The sequence below is a fragment of the Eucalyptus grandis genome, chromosome 5 (assembly GCF_016545825.1).
Source record: "Eucalyptus grandis isolate ANBG69807.140 chromosome 5, ASM1654582v1, whole genome shotgun sequence".
Lineage (NCBI taxonomy): Eukaryota > Viridiplantae > Streptophyta > Magnoliopsida > Myrtales > Myrtaceae > Eucalyptus > Eucalyptus grandis.
The window spans coordinates 5,892,398-5,913,726 of record NC_052616.1 but is presented as its reverse complement, the minus strand read 5'-3'; the positions used below and the strand labels follow the sequence as shown (position 1 = coordinate 5,913,726).

General features: G+C 37.8%; 1 long non-coding RNA gene across 1 annotated transcript; it reads right to left on the bottom strand.

Annotated features, from left to right (window-relative positions):
• Positions 1-12,171: 12,171 nt before the first annotated feature.
• On the bottom strand, positions 12,172-12,756 carry LOC120293331. The gene is made up of 3 exons (XR_005551088.1): positions 12,687-12,756; positions 12,538-12,616; positions 12,172-12,314 (listed from the first exon to the last, which is right to left on the bottom strand). It is a non-coding gene; the product is annotated as an uncharacterized LOC120293331 (long non-coding RNA).
• Positions 12,757-21,329: the final 8,573 nt, after the last annotated feature.

Here is a 21,329-nt window from a genome sequence, read left to right as displayed (position 1 = left end):
TCTTAGGAAATTCATCCTCTAAGAATGTGACATCTCGTGATTCAAACTCAGTTATACTCCCACTTTCCTGCTCACCTATGAACACATATCCTTTCGAGTGTTCGAGTACCTTATGAAAATACTCTTCTTTCCTCTGGGACCCAATTTCCCAAATTTGTGAGAGGACTCATGTGTATAGGCGGCACAACCCCATGGCTTAAGAGAACTTAAGTCCGGTTTTCTACCCGTCCATAACTCATATGGAGTGGAAGTAACTGATTTGGAAGGTACACGGTTAAGTATATAGGCAGCGATTAACAACGCATCACTCCAAAAAGGTAATAGGTAAGTTAGCATGCGCCATCATGGACCTAACCATTTCCAAAGTAGGGTTCTGTTTCTTCTCTCCGCAACACCATTTTGTTGAGGAGTATATAGAATAGACAACTGTCTTTCTATTCCTTTTTCATCACATAATTTTCTGAACTCATCAGATAAATATTCTCGACCTCGATCGGATCTCAATGATTTTATTTTCTTGTCTAATTGATTCTCTACCAGGTTCATAAACCTTTTAAAACAACTTATTGTTTCAGATTTATGAGAAATCAAATAGACATATCCGAATCGAGTATAATCATCAATAAAAGTGATGAAATAAACAGCCCCATGCCTTCCTTTCACATTCATTGGACCACAGACATCAGAATGGATTAAATGCAGAGGAAATTCAGCTCTTTTCCCTTTTCCAAATGGTTTCCTTGTCGTTTTCTCTTCTAGGCAATGCTTACATATGGACAAATCGACTTTTTCAATATTGCCCAACAAGCCCTCTTTGGCTAGTCTATTCATACGCTGTTGGCCAATGTGACCAAGTCTAGCATGCCACACATTCACATCATTATCATATTTATTGGGAGACGTGAGAAGGGAATAACAAACATTAGCATTAACATAATCAATATCTAATACAATAAAACCATCCAGAAAATAACCACAACCATAGTAATTTGTATCCAAAAACAAATTCACACCTCTATTACAGAAGTTCATATTAAAACCTAGTCTAACCAACACTAAAATAGACACTAAATTCCGACGAATCTCCGGAGCATACAGCACATCATGAAGGAACAAAGTGCGTCCACCACGCATATTCAGTTGGCATGTGCCAATTCCTTTCACTTCAGCTTTGGAGTTGTTTCCCACATAGATCCACTTAGTTCCGGTTGGTACTCGTCGAATTCCACGAAGGATCCTCTATCCTTCGCTACATGGTCCGTCGCTCCTGAATCCACAGTCCACAAAGGATTAGACTCAGTTAAGAACACAGAACTCGACACATAAGTAAAGTTCTGAAAAGTACAAGGGGTGCATACCTTCTTTGGCTCACGACAGTCGCGAGCATAGTGACCCTTCTTGTCACAGTTGTAGCATTTCACCCTTGCAAGCTTTTTCATGCGGGGACGCTTCCCTCTTTCATGTTGGTTAAACTTGGGTTTCTTCCCTGAAGGACCTGCTTCTTCCTTGCCTTTCCCCTTATCAAACCAGTTAGGGCGCTTGCGCTTGGAGCTCGAAGCTCCATTTGAGCTAGAACTTGCATGATAGAGTTTAGCATCTGGCTTAGCCACCAACAGACGGTCCTCTTCCAGCTCAAGATGACGCATTGCATCCTCAAAGGTTTTGATATTTTCATTGTGAGTCAGGTGCACCTTCATGTGCTCCCAACTCGAGGCAAGGAACGAATCACTTTGCACTTTTGCTGCTCATCTCGTGAGGACATGGCCAGCATCTTTCAGCTCGGTTATCATGTTTGATAACTTTCTAAGATGTTGCTTCATGGTCGACCATGAGGCTTCTTATAAGAGTCAAACCCGATAGTGAGCTGCCTCGCTAGTCACCGAAGTATGACCAAATCTAGCTGCCAATGCCTCCCACATTTCCTTGGCATTGTCAAAACGCCGAAACTCTCGCATGACGTCATTTTCCATGCTGCTCAGCAACGTGATGCGAGCTAGAGAGTTCTTTCTTTTCCACGCAGAAAAAGCTTCTTTGTCTCTTTTGTCTTTGTGCAGTGGTTCCCTCTTCGGGTTCTACCATGGTCGTTAAGAGCCTCAAGTGCTTCTTGCTCTTCCAAAGACATACTGGATTTTCATTTGCCAAATTTCATAGTTGTCACCATTGAGCTTTTCACCTTTGTTCAGCTCGGCAACTATGCTTTTGTGGTCAAGCCATTGATCTGAACAAATCGAGACAAATATGCACGAATTATTAATGCCTATCATTTATGCATCCCTATTTACATAGACCCATCATATTAATGAATAATTTCAAGTAAGGCTTCAATCAAAAGGTCACTATGTTTCCAATCATCCTCCAAAATCCTAACTTAAAACTATCATCAATATAATTATCTTATGCAAAATCAATTCTATGAAGCTACAAAAACTTCTAAAACTACCCACAGCTAATTACCCACAGCAACCAGCAATAACAGAAAGCAATATATAATAGACATCCAATAAAATAATAATGCTTTCAATTAACACAATTAGGTAGTAATCATTACATAATATGTCCACAAATCACACTTAACATATATAAGCCAATACAACTAACACCAAGTTAGCACACGAACTGGGAAAGATCCTCTTTTGTTCAATTTCTTGATCTTTTCCTTTGAAACAATACAGTAATATTCATTTACAAAATCCATCACAATTTTCTTATAGGAAGCAGCTCCGTTGACATCCCATATGCGATTCAACACATCTTGCCATTCGAGGTGGAAGAGTGTTTATGAAAAAAAAACGCACCATCTCTCGACGTGACATAGGACGACCATTTCATATGACCTGTTGAATTTTCCTGTTGACTTCAAGGACATGATCAATTAAGTCACCTCTCTCCCATCGATGATCGATCGGCTCGGCTATCAACTTAGACAAATTCCTATCCTTTTGTTCATTGGTAATCTGCGCGAATAGGTGTGCGTAACCTTAGGGGAGGCATTGTTCCTGCAACAAATGCAGAACAAATAAGGGATCACATTATAATCCACATAGACTTAATTGAAAAAAGAAACACATTCTTTTTTTTTTTTGGGGTCAACGGTCAACGGTCGTCAACGGTCAATGGTCAACGGTGGTCAACGGTCAACGGTCGTCGGACTGGTCGGGCCGGTCGGGCCGGCTCGGGTGAACCGACGGCACGTGCCGCGCGTGTGTGCGGGTTGACGTCACGCAGACGTCAGCCGGCACGCGCCGCGCACGTGCTGGGTCTTCGCGGTCGGGTCGGGTCGCCGGTTGGGTCGCCGGCCGGTGGTCGCCCGGCGAAACGTTGTCGTGCTGACGTCATCGATGACGTCACCCTAGCGGTTATTGACCGTTGGGTGACGTCATGCTGACGTCAGCACGCGTCGGTCCGCGGACCGGCGCGTGCCGGTTCGCCGGCCGGCGGTGCGCACGCGCCGGTTCGCCGACCGGCGCGTGTGCCGCACGCGCTGGGCGAGCCAGTGCTTCCGGGCGCGTCGCGCCCACGCGCAGCGGCTTCTGGACGCGCGTGTGGGCGCGTGCGGCGTCGCCCGGCGGCGCACGACGTGTCTCCGGACTCGTCTCGACGTCGCCTTTCTCCCCATGTGTTCAGAAAATGATTTCGACTTACGAAAACTCAGAAAAATGGCCGAAGAACGCTCGGGTGTCGGGATTTCTCGCCCCGATCTGTACGGCCGAATTGCTTTTGCGAAAAATCAATCAAAAATCGTTAAACAAGTCGGGAAAACGTGAACTAAGGCTCTGATACCAATGTTGGAAATGACTGATCCCTGAAAAACCGGATTCGACACTAAATCGAACCCCTAAATCAATGCGGAAGACGAGCCCGGTAAAAACAACATGTATCACCGATCCTAAAGCACACCACGGATTCGAGCGTACCTTTTAGCCACAGATTAAACACCGACGTCGTTAGAGGAAGAGAAACTTGGTCCTGTTGATCCGGTGAAGCAAATTAGCCTTCGCGCCTCACTGTTTTGCTTTTGGAGAAAACGACAGAGAGAGAGAGAGAGCGTTGAGAAAAACGTACGTATTTTCCTTTTGAACAAAACGGTGTATTTTTCTCTCTCTCCTCCCTTTTATACCTCTCTCCTTCCACGGACCCTATTCCCGTGGGCCGGGCTTTCTCGGCCTAACTTGGGTGGACGGGCCTTAAGCCCAATACCAATAAAGCCTTCAGTTAGAAAATACCATAATATTTGAGTGACTATAACAATATAATTCTTCGATTTATTAGTAGATTATTTATTGACTTTCTTCGTGTACGTAAGTTTCGATATTCAGATTGAATCATATAAAAAATTTATGCCCTTCTATATATCCTCATTGTGTTTCTCATTTCAATTTTATAGCTCTCGACTTAATTGCAAATTTGTGATTTGCTAATTCCAACAATGATGTTTCACAATGCAAAGTGCCACTCCTAGGTTGGCGATTTGTGTATTGGTCTAATATCCAAAAATGAAACATAAAAAATGGGGAAACTATGTCGATCCAGGTTTCAGAAATTCCATCTTCTTCTCTGAACAAAGGAACAAGCCACACGGTTGAAGACCGGCCGATGGATTTTCATTCGAGTGTTTGGGGTGAATACTATCGAAGCAATAAATCAAATGGAAAAATATCAGCAGTTGTAGCGTGAAGTTTTCAAGTCAGCATGAAGGTAACTTATCAAGCAGAATATCATCAATCAAATCATATCATTTGGAGATTTTTCCATGATTTGCTTATATTCAATTTTCATGCATAAGGGATTGCCATTTTAATGTTTACCTTCAATCATGATTATAGATGTCTCTATTTATTCAATATCCCTATTTAATGTCCCCCTATTTATATTGAAAAAAAACTAAGGAAACTAGTGTGCTATAATAATTTTATCCTCCGTTTATCTTTATTGTATCAGAATCACACGAAAGGGCACACTAATTCTTCTTTTTAAAAATGAAAACAATATAATCATGCCTGTCTCCTTGAAAAGGATGCGGAGTGATTGCCTTATAAAATCTTGGCCCAAAAAGAAAAAAAACGAGAAGGGAAGATTAATCAATTTAGTGTCTCAAATAAAAGCCTGGCTAATATCTGCATTTCCCATGTAAATTTCCAAACCATAATCAAGGGCCTTTTCACCCAAAATACTTTTTTTTAAAATCTTTTTCTTTCTTCTTTTCTCTCTTCATCTTCTTCTCCCATCTTCCTCCTGGAAAACTCTCCCATACTTTTTCCTAAGAAATAAAAGAATGTTGTTGGGGGACTGGAGTATCTAGCTCTCAGGATCGAGTTCTCGGCCTTTGCAAGTGGTGTGTGGTGATGGGGATGCTCGGGATGGTCTAGTCATCGTCCTTCCTCAGCTGATCCGCATCGGCCATGAGCTCGTCCAAGTGCCTTTGCTTCTGCATCTGCGATCGCCCAGCCGATTCCCGGCTGGACTTCATCCTCTCCTCTTCCTCTGGATACGTAACAACACGTCTTCAGAGCCTGAGCTATGAATCTGAGTGGCGTCGGTGTTGGTTTTTATCAAGGAGGAATTGGAATTCCCGCTCAAAAAAGCCACAGTAACAGTCGAGCATCTTACCCCTTGACTCTCAAAACACCAAATTAGAAAAAAGAAAAAAGAATACCAATTAATACTATTTCTAGTTTCGATAATATTTCAAGATCTGAGTCGACTAGTAGTGAAAAACACACAGGGACCCAGGTCCTCGTGATATTCAGCTAATTCAGAGAGCATGCCAGTAACCTTCATCCTGGTGAAGGTTATTGATGTTTGATGACGATAACTTTCTTGGCGAATCGCCGATGTTCTTAAAGTTGTCCATTGCTTTTATGATTTATGGGGAAAATTGTGCAAAAAGTCCTAAACCTTATTTTACTTTTGCCAATTAATCTTATGTTGCACTTTAAATTTAAAATGAGAACGCAACAGTCTCCTGAAATCTTTAAGCAAAGTATGGTGGGCTGGCATTATCAATCATGAGCTCTAAATTGAGAAGATCTGTGATGGCTTTAGAGTCAATTTCAAATACAAGATTATGAATTCAAGTTGTTTTGCAAAATTGAGTCACAACCACAAAGTCCGATGTTTTGCTTGTGTCAATAAACATGTTCTTATGAATGTGACAAAATCACAAATCCAATCACCCCTTCATTATTAAATAAACCCCCAGCACCAACAAGTACTGGTTGCTTTTAAAAACCCCATCAATATTCAGTTTAAGCACGATGGCTAAAAAAAAAAAAATAAAAAAAAAAAGTATAAGTAAGCATAATTTCGGACGTGAAACCCACACTTTAATCATTCTTAATTAGTAGGTGTGTTTGTTTCACGGAAAACGTAATGTTTTTGGAAAATGTTTTCCGGGAAACCATTTTTCAGGAAAATTGTTAGTTTTCCTTTGTTTTGTGATATGTGACTGAAAGTATTTTATGGTGTTTGGATTGCATTTGAAAAATGATTGAATGACATTTGACCTAACAATTGACAATAGTGTCTTACTTCCACATTAATTTGTTGAGTCCATGTTACTTTATAAACGGATTTTTCTCAATTAGTTTAATAAATTTAGAATTTGAACATGCAAAATGAAAAGGAAACCTAAATTCATACACGTATTTTTTTTTCCTAAAAATGGATATGATTTCCGGTTACAAGAGCAAGTCAAAATGATCTCATTAATCGCAACAAACATGCGATTTGCGATTATTTCAGCAATCAATCAAAAGGACGGGTCAGCGAAATAACAAGATCTGGATGGCAAATAACTTATCAAGGAGGCGCCTTGACCATTGCATCTAGAAATGTGAAGATGGCTATTCTTCCACAAAGTAAATCGACTCTCTCACTAGTTTCTCCGCAGAGCAGATACTTACCCATCATTCTCAACCAAAACCCAACAACGAAAAACGAATTTTAAACCCTTTTGATTCACGAAATCAAGGCCGAATTTTGGGATTTGGGACGCCCAGAAAACGTGGGTCTCGTCTAAGATTTCTCTTTCTGAGAACCCCACAAGAAAACAGGCAATGAAATTGAAACTCTCCCATTGATCGACATCAACCATTCAATTGCTTCTCAACACCCAGAAAGCGATAAGCCAGAGGCATCAATCAGCAATCATAGCCACACCAAATCAGCAGAAAGACTGGAGAACACACTGCTTAAAGACAACATAAGAAATTCTCGGTCACGAGGCGTGCTTTCACCTGGAAAAGGCAAAACTGAAGGAGACGCTGAGCAGAGAAAAAGAGGAGGTCATTGAGCTGGGCGACTTTTGGAGCCAAGTTACCAAAGGTCCAATGTTCAAACAATATCAAGAACAAACATTCAAAGTCTGATGCTTAGCTACTTGAATAGCTACTACACGTAACCAAAGAACAAGTCTAATGTTCAGACAATATCAAGAACAAACATTGAAAGTCAGATGCTTGTCAATATCCACTTTCTCTTCTATTTAAGAAATCTTTGAGCCATAACTTCTTCAGCTTAACACTGTTGACAATGAATGATTTTGCAACTCTCTCCTTGTCCACTAGACAATCAAAGGCATGTGCAAGGGTAGTTTCGTCAAAACCTTCAACCTCCATCACTTCTTTGTAGAGCTCAGCAACATCCAATTGATTTTGACTCATCTTTTTTATCGCATTAGCAACCTCTCCAATTTGTTCCGATAGTATTGCAAACCTATCATCCTTGTTAGTGGCACGACTTCGCTTTCTATTAAATCTTGAAGGGTCTTCTATTCCTTTCGTAGTATTGTCATTACCATCGTCTAGTTCAGTTGAGAAGTCCGAATCGCCAAAAGAAGGTAAGTCGATGTCTCCAAATTGTTTTGCAAAGCATCCTGTGGCCATGTCTCTTCCAGCCACCAAAGCGGGTTCATCGTACATCTCGATTTTCTTGTTCAAGTAATTCTCATGGGTAGGATGTGCCTACGAAAAATCACAAAAACATAAAATTATTGCAGCCTCCAATTCCTACATATCTCAACATGCTGCATGTATAATAAATCTCTTGAATCAATGAATTTCTAGTTGCCTGGATATAACAAACTGTAGCATACCAAGGTACATAAACTTAACCCTCAATTTTTGGATATCAAATGCTAAGAGTATTAAGTTATATAGAAATCTGAAAAGCACATTACCATTATTTCTCCATCATAAACTTCCTTCCGAACAACTATGATCATCTTCAAGTTATGGTTCCATTGAAATCCACTCTTAACCCGCAATTTTTTGATGGTAGCCCAATTGTTTTAAATAGTTCTAAGATGATTGTCCACATGATCAGGCTCACATCCAGTCCCAAATTTCTCATTTATAGCTTGAGCAACTCAAACAAAGGAAGATGGTTTAAAGGTAGCTGAAAGTTTGTTCCCTTTGGAAGCCTCATCAACTAATATCTCTAAAAACATATGCTCCATAGGTCTTGACCATCTGAAATGCTTGGACTTCCCTTCTCTAGTCTTGCCCATTGCTACATTATCAAACATATCCCACACAAGAAATTGTGATAAACAAAGAATAACACAATAACATACATCATTTGACTACCGAGACAAGGAAGCATCACAGTGATATAGAGTAGTAAATCAAGTTCACATTTACAAGAACTTCAATCACAAAGTATTCATGTCACATCAAAAACATCAGACAACTTCTAAGAAGATACAAATACTAAACATTCATTCTATGCCTCCTATAGTCATCCCACATTAAACGTGCGATACTATCTCTTTTTGCTGCCCACTCTTTGTTTTCCTCCCTCTCCTCTCTTTGTGTTTGTTGATGTCTTCTGTCTTGACTTTGAGATTCGACCTCTACATTTAGTTCTTGCATAAAGGGATCATAAGGGTCAACTCCCATAATGAAGTTATGTAAAATACAACATGCTAAGACCACATCAACTTGAGTATCAAAACACCAAAAGGGTTCGGCCTCTAATATACGAAAACACCTTTTTAGGACCCCGAATGCCCTTTCTACTGCAGACCGTAAGGATGAATGACGATGATTGAACAACTCTTTCTCATTCTTGGGTGAGTGGTCACTAAACTCCCTGCTGTGATATCAAACTCCACGATATGGAGAAATTATTCCTGGTTGGATGCCATATCCGGCATCAGCAAGATAGTATTTACCTACCAATTTTATGTAAAGTTTTAACAACATGTTTCAAGAAAATAGGGTATAAATTTTATAGAAAATATGGAATAGTCTATACCTTCAGGAATTTTCATTCCTTGAGGCCTTAAAAGTGCATTTCTAAGAATACGAGAGTCATGGGCCATGCCTTCCCAACCGGCCAACTCATAAACGAATTTTAAATCATAAGTAACAGCCGCAAGAACATTTTGTGTTGTTTTCTCTTTTCGACCACGAAATTTTCCTTGAATTTCTGGGGGAACCGATGCACGGACATTGGTACCATCAAGAGCTCCAATACAATCCTAATGTACTCAATAAGTAAGTGAATGTAACAACATACTATCAAAATGAAGTTCATGACACTTGTCATATTACATACCTTAAAGTACGGATAAAATCTTCGACTCTTGGATATTGTCGGGGGTGTAATGCCATCCGGTGGTCTTATAACATGCTTGTATATTTTTTAGAATTGCTTGTAAGACAATTCCAAAGTATCGATGAATGGTCTCAGTGGACCTATTGAATCTTGATCCTATTACTCTCAACCTCACATTATGCCCTAAAATATGGCAAAAGACCAACAATTGCTCTTTAATTGACACATTTACTGTTTCATGTAAAAAATTATTTGACCTAAGGACTCTACACAATTCAAAGAAAACTTGTGGTCTCATACGTATTTGATTGACACAATTAGTATCTCCCCAATGTAAAATGCAATTAATGAATAACTCTCTCTCAAAATATCTTTCCCCCCGTGTCACTCTAGGTATCTGACTACTAAAAGCTTCATCCTCCATTACTAACATACCAACTGCCATTATTGATGCAGTTGCACTCATTATTGCTCCATTAACATCATTATTTTCCATCTACAAGTAATAATAAGAATTTTCTGAGCCTGTTATGACATATGTTTTATCTTAAGGGTAAACCCAATAGCAAACATTAAATAAATAAATAAATAAATTGTTAAAAGGATTAAGAAGGCTAGTGCAGCAACATCAGTAATAACGGAATCAACTCTTGAAGGAACATGTAAATTGAGTAAGGAAAGGCATATGAAGTGGCCAGTAGCATAAAAGACTAGGCAAAGTAAATTGGGCACACTGCTCAGAAAGTACCTTCACTATGAAAACGACGTGCGGACCCCTGGAGTGCCATAACTTTGGCCAAAGGGACACTTAAGTCTTAACTTACGAAAGGTACACTTAAGTGCCACATTTTAAGAAAAGTGGGACACCTGAGTGCCATCTCCGGCGAAGTTGGCCGGAAATCATACGTGGCATTAAAATATTAATATTTCTCGCTGATGTGTTTCGCCGGAGAGCTGAGTCAGCTCGAATTCGGCCAAAACGACGTCGTTTTGACATCATTTGAATTTTATAATAATATAAAAATTATTTAAATTAAATTTACAATAAATTTATTTAAAACATTTTTAAAAAATTTAAAAATTTAGAAACTTTAAAAAATTAAAAAAATTTAAAAAAAATTAAAAAAATTACAAAAATTTACAAAATTTACAAAAATTTACAAAAATTTTACAAAATTTACGAAAAATTTACAAAATTTACAAAAAAATTTAGAAAGTTACAAAAAAAAATTTAAAATTTACAAAAAAAATTTACAAAATTTACATAAAATTTACAAAATTTAGAAAAAATTTACATAAAATTTACAAAATTTAGAAAAAATTTAAAAATTTTAAAAAATTAAAAATTTACAAAAATTTAAAATTTGCAAAATTTTTTAGAAAGTTACAAAAATTTACAAAATTTATAAAAATTTACAAAATTTACATAAAATTTACATAAAATTTACATAAAATTTAAAAATTTATTTAAAAAAATCAAAAAATTTACAAAAAATTTTAGAAAGTTACAAAAATTTCAGCCCTCACCACCTCCCTTTTTTTTTAAATTATTTTTTGTAACTTTTTTAATTTTGCAAATTTTTTAATTTTTAAAATTTAAAAATAAATTTATTTTTATATTAAAATTAATTAATTTATATATTAAATTTTTTACCATGTCAGCACCAAATTAACGTCGTTTTGGGTGTTGGCCAGATTAGAGCACTTAAATCGGCCAAAACAACATTCTTTTGGTATAAGTTGAATTTTAATATAATAGAAAAATTAATTAAATTAAATTTAAAACAAAACAATAATATAATTTATTTTTATTTTTAAAAAATGTAGGAGGAGGAGGAGAAAGGCAGCCAACGGCTGAGGGCGGAGCCCTCGTTGCCACCGCCTCCCGCCATCGCCGGAAGGTGGGGGAGGGTTGGCCGGGCCCGCCTCCTTTTCTTTAAAAAATTTCAAATTTTTTTAAAATTTTTAAAATTTTCTAATATTTTTAAAAATTTTCGAAATTTTTTAAAATTTTCTAAAATTTTTGAATTTTTTTATTTTTAACTTTTAATTTTTTTTAATATTTTATAAATTTTTATAGAATTTTATAATTTTTATAGAATTTTATAAATTTTTACAAAATTTTTACAAAATTTTTAAAATTTTCTAAATTTTTTTATATTTTTTCAAATTTTTTAAATTTTTTAATATTTTAATATTTTTTTTAAATATTTAAATAAATTTAGTTTTAAATTATTTTTTATATTAAATTTTTGGCCACGTTAACATTAAAACGACGCCGTTTCGCACTCACTTCGCCGGAAAATTGACACGTCAGCGTTTTGGCCGGATTGGCACTCAAGTGATCCATTTTACTCCGATTTTGACACTTAAGTGTACTTTCGTAAGTTATGGCACTTAAGTGTCCATTTGTGCAAAGTTAAGGCACTTGAAGCGTTCTTTTGCCCTATGAAAACAATGTCCCACTCTAAGCCTTTTGACTGCAAGTGCGAGAAAGCATAAGAAGTTTCATACCAGAAAGATCAGAATTCACAATAAATAAAACCAAAAAGAAAAAAAAAATTATCCCACGGTCTAGTGAATACTTGTTATGTTTGAGAAAAGTACCTAATGAATAGTGGTCAATGTTATGGAATTTTCATTGTCATGTATCCGTGAACGAAAATTTTCCCTTTCTCTCTCACTTATATGGTCAAGAAAAGCTTTGAGCACATTGCCACAACCTCCTACTTCTTCTTTTGTGTCTGTATTGCCTTCTGCAGCCAGTGCATGAGTTGATAAGAAGCTTGACACATCATCCAGTAGGTACTGAAGAACCTGCAGAGAAGAGAAACCCCATCCAAATAGGACTCTAAATACATTGACTACACTCGAGCCACCTTTATTGGAGACCTCTGTAGCTATTGAAAGAAAGATATTTTTAATAGCAAACACTAAAACTAACAAGTGACACATGCTGTGAAGAAAGAATCTTTGTACCTTGCAAAACTTGCTTTGTCAATGGTCCAAGTGTCACATAAGCATTTGTAGCATAAGCTGTATGCTGATATTCTTCTTTCTACACAATCAAAACAAGACTTAGAACTCACAAAAATAATTAAAAAGGTCAGGAGAATCTAAGTTCTTACCAACACTCGATCCAATATCAACTGTATCACCAGTTGCTCTAATTGCTCCTTCTTGAGATCAGAACCTGAAGAAGATACACAGCAGAAAAGATAACGCGAAAGAAAAATTAGAGCTGGAAGAAGGGACAATCACAAAAGGAAGCTACAGACTCTTAGAGTGGCATTATCAAGGATGAAAAACGGATCATTCAAAATAAATGGATAGCATCTCATAAGAGGAGATTTATCAGCATTAGAACAAAAGGAAAACCCATTTTGTAATCCTTCTATCTAAGAAACTTGGAGCTTGCGAGTTATTATTATAATTAGATATAACGTGCCCCTTAAAATCAAATAAAAATACACAATATAATATGTAAGCTGTAGTCCTCTACACCCTCTTAACAAATAACTAGAAAAGCTAGCCTAAGCGACTGGATTTTTTGGCATGGAGTGCTGCCAAAGACTGTCGTAAATAACTAGAAAAGCATTATGTAGCATGTAAGTTGTAGTCTTGCAATTTGCAGGAAAACAAAACCACAATAACGAGTGAGATTATAAACTTATGACAAGCACATCTATACATGCTAAACTATTAACTCTGCACAACTTCTTAAAAACAAGGCCTCTCTTCTATGACTCTGCAGAACATCTTGAAAAAACTGGATACAATAGACATCACAAAGGATTTTGTTCTCCAAATTGCTGCTTTACGATATATAGTAGTATTAAGCTAATTAAAGGGCATAGAGGCTCCAAACCGCTCTACATGTGCGAGCAAATAAACACATAAATGTGCACCCAAGAAGAGTCCAACCTCGAAATAAAATAACACCAGTCAGCTCACCTCGAAACAATTAAAGAACTAGTAAATGCCAAATACAGACACATTTCCACGAAAAGAACTCAAGCATCCGCACGACACGATTCCACCCTATGCAGTACCGCCAAACTTGTGCAAAAATCCAAACCACACAAATCATCAACACCTTAGAAATGACTCAAACGAGCTCTGGAGGAGAACAATGAGTGCATACACTGACGGAATACTTTTCTCGACTCTAGCTTCCCTGTAAGTACAGACACATTTCCCTGGAAAAGAACTCAAGCATCTGCACGACACGATTCCACCCTATGCAGGTACCGCCAAACTTGTGCAAAAATCCAAACCACACAAATCATCAACACCTTAGAAATGACTCAAACGAGCTCTGGAGGAGAACAATGAGTGCATACACTGACGGAATACTTTTCTCGACTCTAGCTTCCCTGTAAGATGCAGATAACCTAACATAGCTAACAGAATCATTAAGCCCCCTGAAAATTTCTTAAAACTCTCGGTCCTTCCGTGCTCAACATTCAATTTGAAAGCAAGATAGCAATTAGAATCGGCTGCCGAAAGCCACCTGAAATATGTCCGTCAATAAACTTGAGTCCATTGATGGAGCACACGGATTCGAAGCTCAAGCACGCAAGAACATGACAATTCGAAGAGCACTAGATGTGGCAAGGTGAGCGGTGGATTTTAGCACCAATCAGCGGGGCAGAAGCTTCTGCAATATGCAGAGGATCGAGAGAGAGGCTTTGAGGGGCGTTTCACTTCAATTGCTTGAAGAAGATGAACGGAAACGTGAATCAAACAACTAAAACGCAGAGAATCAACATCAACTCAACGATGTAAAGCATTGATCAAAAAAATTCTAAGATTATTCTCAAATCGGAGAGGAGAGAGAACCTGGAACTATGTTGAGCGTCATTGAAGAAGAGCCAGACCTTCAATGATGAAGAAGAAGATCTGGACCTTCAATGGCGAAGAAGATGTGAATCGTTGAAGAAGAGCTGAAGAAGAAAGACGAGCGAAAGAGCGAAGGGAGAGAGCGGCGAGAGTGGCATATGGAGAGGAAAAGTGAAAGCCCATAGAGAAAAATGAGAAGGGAAAGTGTTTTCACCTTCTCAGCTGGAGGAATTCGTTTTCCTAAAATAATACATAATATTTGTGTTGACCAGAAAGTCTTTTCCTTTGACCAAATCTTTTTTAGAGAACCAAACGGCTGAAAATCTGGAAAACACTTTCTAGTAAAATACTTTCAGTGAAACAAACACACCTTAAAAGAAAAGAAACTATTGCCTGCGGGAGGACTGGTAGGAGCTGGCGGCATGTTGTTGGAGAAATCTTTCCAGAATATTTTGAAGCTGACAAAACGTTTCTATCAGTCTAGTCTGGATAAATACGGACCTTTCCGTTTAGAGTCCTAAGACTTTCGGATCACCGACTCAAGACTCAAGACTCAAGACTCAAGACTATTCTCATTGACAGTTTTTTTCTAATCCAAGACGAAGGCAATCCAGAGCCGAAGTATTTGGTTGAGGATTTAGTCCTATCATCTGAAGAAGATCTCTTGGCTGGATAAAAATAACGGATTCTTTTATTCGTAATCAAGATCGTTTGAAGATCCGATGGTCGACGAAATATTCTTGGAAGGTTCTATTCTTGGAAACCAAGATCCTGATTGTATGGGCGAATAGGATTGATGGGCTATCGTCAGGTTCCTTTAATAGCTCGAATGATCTTCTTGATTGATTCCATCCAACGGGTAGATTGGAGGAATTCCTTTGGTAAGTGCCAACGGGTATGATGGCATAAAGGAGTATAAAAGGAAGACATTCTAGTTGCTTTAGTGCATGACAGATAGAGAAATTCCAGAGTCTGAAGCACCTTGATTATTAGTCGATACATTTTGAGCGAAATTGTATACACAAAGAGTGTCTATACTTAGTGATATCTTGAGCGAGTGTGGTAGATCATCTACACCGAGAAATCAAGGGAGAACATCGCTGTAACATCTCTTTGTTCATAGTGGAATCCAGCCAATAGGTTGTTAGTGCAGAAGAGTGGACATAGGCTTGAAATAAGCCGAACCACTATAAACCGCGTGTTCAATTTTCTCTTCCCTTCTCTCAGTCTTACTTTGATTATTGTTTGTCTCAAATCTATCAACTGTCTGTTATTGTGCAATTATCGAGAAAAATCATTTATATACCTATTCACCCCCTCTAGGTACGTATACTAGCTATATCAATTGGTATCAGAGCTCGTGTACTCACTTTATTTGAAGTGTTTTACTTCGAGTAAAAGATCCATGGCTAGTATGCTAGCACCGGGCTGGTGGAAGGGCAAAGCAATACCCGATACCACCCTACTTTGATGGAAAGGATTACAACATCTGGAAGAACAAGATGAAAGCTTTCCTACGATCAAAGGATCCTCTGGAATGGGACGTTGTAGAAAAAGGAATTACTCCTAAAGCTGCATCAGTCTCTGAAAGAGGGAAAGAAACTGTTGGGACCAGCGGAATGACTCAGGAAGAGATAATCAAGAGACAAGCACTCGATGCAAAAGCAATTTACTCTTTATATTGTGCCTTGTCACCAACTGAATATAACAGAATATCTTCTTGTGTTACAGCAAAAGAAGTTTGGGACATATTACATATCACCTATGAAGGAACAGATCGAGTGAAGGAAACCAGAATTAACATTCTCCTCGGTCAATATGAAGCCTTCAAAATGAAACCAGAGAATCTATAACCGACATGTTTAGCCGTTTTACGATATTGTCAATGGTCTTGAGAATCAAGGACAAACAATTTCTGATCCCATGAAGGTAAACAAGCTACTCGCGTGGACTCTCCAAGGATTGGAATCACATAAAGACTTCAATAAGAGAGACGCAAAGAATTATGCCACTATCTGTCGACGAGCTGATTGGAACTCTTCAGTCTTATGAAGTGGAACGAATTAATGAAGATGAAGATCCAAAAGGTAATAAATCCATTGAATTAAAATCAAATGATGATTCTGATGATACAGATTCTGAAGATGGTATGGACGATGAGGAGCTTGCTCTCATGATAAGAAGATTCAGAAAACTGAATAGAAAAGGAAGAAGGTTCAACTCAAAGAAACAAAGTTTTCAAAGATAGCAGACCAAGTCTGTTGATGATGAGGAACCAAACAAAGATGTAGTTTGCTTTGAATGTAAAAAAAAGGGACACATCAGACCCAACTATCCTCTTCTGAAGAAGAAGAGAGGAAAAGCTGAAAAGTTTCGAAAAGCTCTCAAAGCCGAAACTTGGAGTGATACAGAGTGTGAAGAAAGTGATAATGAATATGCCAACCTATGTCTGATGGCACAATCGACTCGACTCGATTCTGGATCGACTCGGACATGTGAATTTGAGGCAAGTAATTTTAAAATTCCTGTCAAAGTTTCTAAATACATTGATGAACTGTGTTTTAGTCTTAAGACTTCTCTCAAAAGAATTTCCGAACTTAAAAAGAGAAAACTCAGCTCTAAAACAAAAGGAAAATGTTTTAGAAGAAAGAGTTAAAATTTTAGACTTGAATGTTTCCACTCTTAAAGAAAATGAAGATAATCTTTTGAAAGAAAATGCCCTTTTAAAAACTGACTTATCAAATATTTCAAAGAAATTTTCAATAGGGTCCGAAAAACTTGAAAAAATTCTTTCAGCTCAAAGACCTTACTTCAATAAGTCCGGTCTAGGTATGACAGCAAAACAATTCCCTTGATTGATTTTCCTAAAGTAAAAGAAAGAATTAAGAAAAGACCCTCGAGAGAGGCTTACAAAAATCATTTCAAGAAAGTTTTTGTAAAGTCTGTAGGTCGAAATGCCCTCAGGTGTTCAAAGTGTAACAGTCCGGATCACTTTGAAAAAGAGTGTCCTACGGTTTGGAAACCTGTTAAGAAAGTATGGGCTAATACTGCTTATCATACTAACACCAAAGGACCCAAGAAAATTTGGGTACCAAAGAAAGCTTGAGACTCTATTTTAAATGCAGGTCTTCGTCAAGAAAAAGGTAAAGTGGTATCTTGACAGTGGATGCTCAAGACACATGATAGGAAACTCAAATTGCTTCATAAAGCTTGTTCAAGTAAATGGTGGAAAAGTTTCATTTGGAGGGAACATCAAAGGAAGTATTGTGGGATTTGGAACTGTGAAAATTGGAAATCTCACAATAAGTAATGTTTCCCTAGTAGAAGGACTCAATTACAATCTTCTCAAAGATTAGCCAATTGTGTGATACTGGTTTTAAGATCTTCTTTCAAGAAGGAACATGTTCCGAATCGCAAAGACTCTACTCGTCTTTCATGGGTCGAAGACATGGAAATATCTATCTTCTGGATGTGAAACCAAATGAATCACAATGCCTAATCTCAATTCAAGACGAAGCAAGCTTATGGCACATAAAGCTTGGTCATGTCAATATGAAGCAATTAGCCAAAATCTCATCAAAGCAGCTTGTTCGAGGTCTACCCAAATTACCATACCAAAAGACTGATCCATGCACTCCATGTATTCTGGGAAAACAGGTAAGAAATTCATTTAAGCCAATAAATCATGTCTCTACTAATCATGTACTACAGTTGCTGCATATGGATCTCTTCGGACCAACCGTAACCCGAGCATTGGAGGTAAGAAATATTGCCTAGTAATTGTGGACGATTACTCCCGCTTTACTTGGGTATATTTCCTTGCAAGTAAGTCCGAAACCTTCTCGTATTTTGAAAAATTTGCTAAAAAGGTTCAAAATGAAAAAGGATGTGTTATCTCAAGTATAAGAACAGATCATGGAGGTGAATTTGAAAATCAAGATTTTACAAAATTTTGTGATGAATCTGGCTTTAAGCATGTGTTCTCCTCTCCATATACTCCTCAGCAAAATGGAGTTGTGGAAAGAAAGAATAGATCTCTTCAAGAAATGGCTAGAACTCTTTTAGTTGAAAGTAAGATTTCTTCACGATTTTGGGCTGAAGTCAAGTTGTTTCAACAAAGATGCTATATCATCAATAGAGTCTTCTTAAGACCTATTCTAGAGAAAACCCCTTATGAGTTATTTAAAGATAAGAAGCCTATTGTTTCATACTTTCATGTATTCGGTTGCAAATGCTTTATATTGAAAAATGCAAAAGATCGAGTTGGTAAGTTTGAAGAAAGATCGATGAAGGCATCTTCCTTGGATATTCTACATCAAGCAAAGCCTACAGAGTCTATAACAAGAAGAGCTACCAGGGAGGAGTCAATGAATGTCAAATTTCAAGACTCTACGCAAGATGAATCCAAATCAGACTCATCATGAAGAGTCCGAACCTCGCTCCTGCACCCTCCAAAGCTTACAACTCAAGAAGCATCTCGTACTCTAGAAGACCAAAGCATCAAGCTGTTCGTGAAGATTCAAATAAAGAAAGAGATCATCAACTGACAAATCAACCAAGAATCGGAAGCATAAGTCTAGTCATCCTAAAGATCTCATTATCGGCGAAATTAATGAAGGAATTCGCACCGGATCCAAAAGGCGTGAAGAGTCTAGTGCTGTGGCTCTCATTTCTGAAATTGAACCAAAGAGCGTAGAAGAAGCTTTATCTGATGAAAGCTGGATTGAAGCTATGCAAGAAGAGCTCGATAGTTCAACATTAATGATGTCTGGGAATTGACATCTAAACCAAAAGGTAAAACTGTTATTGGAGCTAAATGGGTGTTCAGGAACAAAATGAATGAGAAAGGAAGAGTCGTACGAAACAAAGCAAGACTCGTGGCCAAGGGATATACGCAAGAAGAAGGAATAGACTATGATGAGACTTACGCACCAAAAGAGCAAGGTTAGAAGCTATTCGACTATTACTTGCATTTGCTTGTTATAAAAATTTCAGGTTATTCCAAATGGACGTCAAAAGTGCCTTCCTAAATGGATTTATCCATGAGGAAGTTTATGTGGAACAACCACCAGGGTTTGAAGACCCAAAGAAGCGACTCGCCTTCGACCGAAAAGGCCTTGTATGGTTTAAAGCAAGCACCTCGAGCTTGGTACGACAGGCTAAGTAAGTTCTTAATACAAAATGGTTTTGTCAAAGGTAAAGTAGATACTACTTTATTTATCAAAAAGGAAAACAAAAGTTTTTTACTTGTTCAAATATATGTGGATAATATTATTTTTGGATCCTCTAATGAAAGTCTGTGCAAGAAATTTTCTAAGTCTATGCAGGACGAGTTTGAAATGAGTATGATGGGAGAGTTAACATTCTTTCTTGGTCTTCAAGTAAAACAATTGAAAGAAGGAACTTTTATTTATCAAGAAAAATATGCTAATGATCTTGTCAAAAGGTTTGGACTGGAAAAGTGCAAAAAGACCGACATACCGATGTCAAGTTCTTTGAAGATAGACAAAGATGAAGAAGGGAAGAAAGTTTATCAAAAGCTTTACAGGAGCATTATTGGTTCACTTCTTTATCTTACTGCTTCTAGACCTGACATTTTGTTGAGTGTTTGCATCTGTGCTAGGTTTCAATAAGATCCTAGAGAATCCCATCTCAGTGCTGCGAAACGTATTATTAAATACGTTGCTTCATCTTCAAGCATCGGTCTTTGGTATCCTAAGAAGGGAGACTTTAATCTTATGGGATATTCAGACGCAGATTTGGCCGATTGCAGAGTTGATAGAAAAAGCACTTCGGGAACTTGCCAGTTGCTTGGAAGCAAGACAGTGTCTTGGTTTTCAAGGAAACAAAGCATTGTGGCTCTCTCAACAACAGAAGCAGAGTATGTAGCTCTTGGAAGTTGCTGTTCGCAAATTCTATGGATAAAACAACAGCTACAAGACTTTGGAATTGAAGACTCATGCACAGAGATTAGATGTGACAACACCAGCGCAATCAATCTCACTAAAAATCCAATCCTTCACTTAAGAGCAAATCATATAGAGATTCGACACCATTTCATTAGAGATCATGTTCAAAATGGAGAAATCTCGATTCAATTTGTTGATTCAAAAAATCAACTAGCGGATATATTCACGAAGCCTTTGGAGAAAAATCAATTCGATTTTATCCGTTCCGACTCAACATTTTGAAGCTTGAGGAAGTTAAAGTCTAGAGACTCTCCAACTCTCGACTCGGACATTCATGGCTATAGACTGTAAGTTATTATTATATTCAATCTCGAAAAGGTACGATCATTAGTTTAGTTAATTTATAATTTCCGTGAAAAACTGAATCTTGTCTTTTAAAAAAGATTAACTTCTATTTGGCAGTTATTAATTTTAAAAGAGGCGACGGTTCATTTTCCTTTGTGCCGATTGGTTTTTCCTTTTTAAATTGAGTTATATATATACAGTTTTCCTCGCTTAAACTTCAAAACCCTAAAAAGGCATTCTCCTCCCAATCCTGTCTCTACTTCGTGTTCATCTTCGAGAAAGTTGTCATCTTTTCTTGGGAAAGCGAGTAAAGGAATCTTTCAACGACAAGGAAGGATGTCTTCTTCGAGAAAGTCTTCAAGAATTGCGAATAGGGGACCATAGAGAATGAGGGAGGGGCCTACCCATTTCGATCTCACCGAAGAGGAAGAATTACCGAGTCAGCAACAGAGCCCTATTCACTCTCCACCACGTCACTCTTCATCATCTACCCCACAAGGTGCGGGTCAACAACCGAAGGAAGAAATAATCGAGGACGCAGACCCTGTAAGAGTCCAAAAACCCTCTTTTATTTACAAGCTCTATCGTGCGTTGAAGAGCATTGGGACTCCGCTGAACTATATAGATGATTTCCTTAAAGATAAGAATTATGGGAATGAGTATATATTTTTGCGA